This window comes from Chaetura pelagica, unplaced genomic scaffold, assembly GCF_000747805.2.
Source record: "Chaetura pelagica isolate M959 unplaced genomic scaffold, ChaPel_1.0 scaffold170, whole genome shotgun sequence".
In the NCBI taxonomy this organism is placed as follows: Eukaryota; Metazoa; Chordata; class Aves; order Apodiformes; family Apodidae; genus Chaetura; species Chaetura pelagica.
The window spans coordinates 1,914,038-1,920,153 of record NW_009952048.1 but is presented as its reverse complement, the minus strand read 5'-3'; positions in this window follow the sequence as shown (position 1 = coordinate 1,920,153).

The following is a 6,116-nucleotide window of genomic DNA, read 5'->3' as shown; positions in this document are numbered from 1 at the left end:
GTGCTGCCCTGGTCGGACCCTCGCGCTGCCCGCGCAGCGGCGGCCGCGGAGGAGGGTGAGTGCGGCGGGGGGTGCGGGGCGGTGCGGGGCCGTGCGGGGTGGCTGGTGCTGACGGAGAAGCTGCCCGGCGGCGGAGCTCCCGGGCCGGGCCCACCTGGCGCCGGCCCAGCCTCTCCTCTCTCAGCTGCGGCCTGGGGCCTGCGCTGCCCCGCGTCCCGGTGCCCGCCCTCAGGAGACGGCAGCGCCTGGGGCACCCGCCTCAGCTCCTCCTCCCACACCTGCCGGGCGGGCTGTGACTGGGCCCTCGGAGAGCGGGGCCTGCTGGGCGGGGCCCCGCTGGGTGAGGGGCCCCGCTGGGTGAGGGGGCCCGGTGCCTCCTCATCTCGCCGCCTGTTCTCACTGCCTTCTTTTCCTATGCTTTTTCTTTTAAAAAAAACCCCCAACCTGACTTATATGAGGCGTTTCGAGAGTGACGTTGTTTGTTTTTTTTTTTCCTTATTCAAATTTGGTATTTTATGAATTTTAAAGAAAAAGTAAATTATTAGTAATAGAGCTGGTTGCAGACTTGCCAATATACGAGGTGATGTGATTGTGTGAGGATATAAATCCATTGTGCGACTTACCTTCCTTTAGGCCGAGGAGTAGCACTTTGTAGAAATAGGTATAAAGCAGAACTGTGTTTGCTGTTAATTAACACAAGTTGTTTTAGAAACGGGAAGCTGTATGTGGGCAAGGAGAGGGAAAAGCAGAGAAGAATTTTGGAATGCATACATTCTGCTCTGGCTAGCACAGGTGTTAAAGCAATAGCTATTCCTGAAATGATGCCCCAAATTAAAGCTACTGTTAGTTAACTCCCTCATTACTGCTGGGCTGTATCTGTAACCCTTCAGAACTTAATACTGTGGCTTTGGGTGCTGCTCTGTTCTTCACTGCCTCTTGGTAACTCCTTGCCGTGCAGCCTCTGTTTTGTTTCTGCTGCAGTAGCTCACTTGCTTCTCTGCTGCTGAACTTCTTTCGGATTAGCCCTATTTTGTATCTTTGAGTCTTATCTGTCTGTTTTAGTTTTTTTTTTTCTTTAGCTAATACTATGATTTAAATTTTTACCTTATTTTTTCAGCTAATGTGACTTTTTTTTCACATAGTTTTATTTTCTTACTTTTGAGTGTTGTTGTTGTTTTTTTTTTTTTCCCTTTAAGAAGATTCTGATTTTGGCTTTAAGGCTTGTAAACAAAACCAAAGATTATGCAAACACAGTTTTTTGGAAAGTCTGGGTAAAGGCTTCAAAAACATCACTTTTTTGGTATTTTTGGAAATAATGGCTGCAATAGAGAATAGAAGTGGGTTAAAAAGTTATCTATTGGGATAGCGAGTTAATACTCTTTTAGCCCAGTCTTGTAATCAGGGTGTCATACAGATCATGAAGGGAGCTAAAGTTGGAGAGTATTTGAGGGGCTTTGCCACTCGTCTTTAAGTCAGGTTTTGGTGATTGCTTATAGAACAACTCAGCTTGATGCTTTCTAGTAACAGCATTTTTTTAGCATCTGTCTGGAGTAAGCAGAAGTCACAGGATTCATTTCATAATCCTACCATTGCAATTTGCCCTTTAAATTTTAAACCTAAAAGGTTGTGCCTCTTAGGGAGCAGATCTGCTTTCTCAAGGGTTTTAATGAAACTCATGGGACATCCTTTACTGATGGACTTTGCAGTGTTAGATGTATGGCTGGACTCAATGATCTTAAAGGTCTTTTCCAACTTAAACGATTCTATGAAAGCTGGTATCTGTTCTTTCAAAGGAGTAACAGAGAACCTTCTGTAATATCTACAGAACAATAATTGATAACAGGATGAACAGCAGATAATGCCCATGTCTCAAAAAATGGTTCTGTTACCATGTTTCCTTCCATTCTTTCTTGCCCTGAACTGAGGTGGTAAGAGCTTGAAGGCAGGAACTTTTAAACACTTAAATGTCTGTGTAATAGATCTCAACATTCAGGAAGGGTAGTAGTGGCAGTAGAATAGTAGAAGGTAGCAGTACTGTAGAGTGTTTTGAGAACGTTGATGCAACTCCAGTTGGAGGTAGTTCTGCTTACTGTAACTGACAGCATGTGCTGTACTACCAACAAGCATTTGCATCTTTGCTTAAATGATGAGCATGATTAAATAATGAACTGAATATTTTGGCAGAATAATGCAAATACTGTAGCAGATGAAGACTACAGTTAGTTTTCCCCTCTTGTTTGTTTGTGAATTTTCTGCATAGGAAAGGAAGGGAACAGAAAAGATACAGGGGTAGAGTTCCTGATTTAGAGGTGGCATTTACTTCTATGAAGACTAGAGGACTTAACTCAAAGTCCTTCAACATAAAGTTTTTTTGACAGTAGGAGACACTTTAAACAGGCTATAGCAACTGAGCCAACTGTTACAGTTGTAGCCACAGTGGTCTGGGGGCATAAAGAAAATGTAGGTAATAGGATATTCTCCTAGGCTGATCAATTCACTTGGAGGAAAAAAGCCAGACAAGCTGTTGGGCACTTCCTTAAATTTTTTGCTGCCCTCTATACCTCCTTAGACAAACTAATGAAGTATTTCAGTAGATTCTAGGGATAGGGAAAGTGTATTTATTTTTTCACTAATGAAAAATAATTCTCATACTTTTTCTCAAGAGTTTGCGTTTGAGGGAAAACTCCAAGTGGCTCCATTCAGACCTGAACCGAGTCTCTGTCCCTTGGCCTCTTATTTACCGCTCTGAGGTCTTGAAGTTACTTTACTATGCTTTTTTTAAAGGTTGTTCTGTGTCTTCCTGATTTCTGCTTCTTGTCTTCCTGTTCTTTGCTTCCCTGTCCCTAACATCCTCTCCTGTGTGGCTTTTCTAGGTCTCCAGTGTGCTGCCTGTAGCCGTTGCAGTTAAAAGCTCAGTTCTTCTTGAGCGCATATATGACAGCATGTTGTTATTTTAGGTCTTTGCTGCCTTGTCAGTTTGAACACACTTCACACAGAAACAGATGTGAAACTCTTTCCTTAAAAGTAGCCACGCAGCAGGTTAAGCCAAAATGAGGCTCTGAATACTTGCTTATGGTTCAATTTTGGCATGAGTAGAAATGTTAGGTGCAAATCATGACAATACACAGGTGGCCTTCAAGTATTTATCTGCAAACATTGTAGCAAACTGACGCATTTGGAAGTGCTTGTCTTTAGTCCAAAAGCAATCTTTGGACTTTTAAATACCTTTTTGTTACTAACTAGGAATAGTTTATTGATTCAATAACTATATTTCGGGGATGTCACAAAGATGACACAAGCAGATACTGTATACTGATACTCATTTACTTCTAAGTATCTAACTATTCCAGTTTTGATACACAGGAACTTCTTCAGGATGGAGAGCTACATTTCCTGCCTTTGCTGGTTTCTTGTGATCATCTGAGATAGTCTGACTCTCATCCATACTGTCTTTGACAAGGCTTACCCTTTCTTCAGGAGAGGTTTTCTCCATATAGTACACATTGAACCTTGTACAGTTAAGTAGGATACCAGAAAAAGGTAAGTTTGGTATGTATTTGTGATATTACTAAATGTGAGGTAGATTTCTTTTGATCTTCTTGGTGCTTCAGGCTTTGGAGATCCTGATTTCATCATTACTTTGAGAGAATGAATACAGTTCAAGGACAGATCCTTAAGGATATTGTTACTCATAAGGAGGAGATCTGGAGTACTGGGTTCCTTGAGCTCTCTCTTTTGTGTTTATCAAAGGCAAAAGGGCTATATGTACCACGATCTTCCTTGCTAAGAGACATATGTGGATCTTCTTCCCTATGAAGTGAATAACTATAATAATTTCTTCAGTTTGTTTTAGCATGGTTGCTCTGCTACAGATTGCTGGGGTTCTTATATCCGCTGTATCCACATATTATATTTCAGTTCATAATAAACTGATACAGCATTAAAGATTTGGCATAAGTTGCTTAAACGAGTATTTAAACCTCTAAATCCACATCCTTTTAGAAACTTAAAAATGTGTCACTTGTATTTGTTAGTACCCATTTGAACAAAAGATCATGAGAATTCTTCTCTGCTTACCTATGGTGAAATTTAAGTGCTATAATCTGTGGCAAAGAGCTTGGATTTTAGATTTAGTATTGTGTGCTAAACTTTTAGACAGAAGGATGGTAACAGGATCATAGGTCATGTTGGACCTATGGATATGTATGTGCAGAGCACTTCTGGTTTTAGGTCTTTTCCCTTTTTGTGAATTGACTATAGCAACTCGTGAAAGAATAGGGTCTGCAAAGAGGAAGGCTAATTTTGTAGGAGGTTAAGCCTATGAGGATCTCTCTTTTTGTGAGGCTTTTTGTCCTGGAGCTGTTACAATGTGAGCCCCTGGCTTTTGTTGTAAGTTTGAACTTTGGCTGCTTGCTGTATATTGGGCATGTGCCACTCGTTAAAAGCAGTAAACGATGGGAGGAATCTCCTGGAGACAGTGTTAGTTACAATGAAGCTTTATAACTTAGTTTTCAGATTGAATTATAGTGAATGAATTTGCAGGGTGTTAGAGTCAAATGTAGGTGTACAGAGAGAAGTTTGCACCACATACCTCTGAGTAAAGAAAACTATCTTTTTTTAACAGCAAGCTGCCACCCACATCAGTGGTGCTGTCACATCCTTTGCAAAAGTAATATGGCTTTTCCTTGGAAACATGCACAAGAGTTTGCCCTTCCAGAACAGAGAAACTATACAAAGGTTCAACATATATAATTTTGTCTTAATGATGTTCCTAACATTTACTTTTGTAAGTCTCAAATTACTCCAGTTATGTGACATGAGATAATTCTTAGCAGCTGTCAAGGTACACAGGTTTGATTTTGGGTTTTCCCAGCCTGCACACAGGCTGTGAAACCCTGTGCAGATGTGCCTTTGGTGTTCCATCTGTGAACTTCCCTCATTTTCTGATTAGTGTCTCCTGGCTAGCCCTCACGATCAGTTTTTAGTTTGTGTATGCCTTAATAAAGGAATACAAAAGTTGAATATTATTTATTACAAGCAATGTAGTATAGAAATTTGTTACATATCCCTTACTGGTTCACCTGTGTTCAGCGGTTTGTGTAATCTCTTAGAATGAATCCTTTTGGATAGACATCTAAATGGTAACATTTTGCAACAGCAAAATTTAATGAGAACTAGGAGAAAGCTATTTCAAAATGTTTAGAATCTCAGTGGTATAAATCAGTGCACCACATTTCAATTAAGGGCTGCTTTAGAGAAGGATAATAAAATTGAGGTGTAACAAAAACTGATTTTTCAGAGCACATCTTACTGTTCAACTACATGTGGATTACATTAAATAACAAATCATGCCCATTAGAGAGGAAATAATGCTAAAAGACAGGTTGTAAGTATCTCATGTCTTGAAACTTATTTCTACTGTAAGTTATACCTGTGATGGAAAATATTAATATTGTTAAAATGTGAAGTTTATAGTATCAGGTTTTCTCTCCATATGAAAAATGTTTATTAAGGGAGGTGTATGTATGGAGAGATGTATGTCAGTTGTCATCAAATGAAAGTCTCTCCTTCCTGCTTTCCCTTTCTCTTGTCTATATGGTGACACAGTTGAGAGAGGAGAAACATCAAGCAAAAAGATAGTTCTCCCCCTTTTTGTGTAGCTTTTTCTTGGCTTTTGTCCCTGAGCCAAGTTGTCATGAAGTCTGACAAATGCTTGTTCCATTGTTGTTTATTCAGAAGTGGCAGGACTGTATGGCTAGGAGGACTGCCTCTTGGCCATCCTATTTTGTGGACTCAGGATGTGATTTGATGCAATAGACTCGTAGCTGTTCAGACAATGTATCCCACCCCCCATTTTATCTGGAGGTACCTTACTGGAAAGGGCTGCTGTGAAGTGTGGACTAGTATCTGAGCAGATTGGTTACATACCCATTCCTTTTGCTTATCTACGTTGGCTTCTGCTAAGTTTACTTGTATAACTACATTGACAAAGGCTTAATAGAGTATTTATGTTATGTAATGTGGTTGAGTCTCAATTAATTTGCAAAATAGACATGAGAGGCTTTCCTGTAGTAATTCCAACTAAGGTGAGCTACAACAGGGTTCTTCAGTAACTT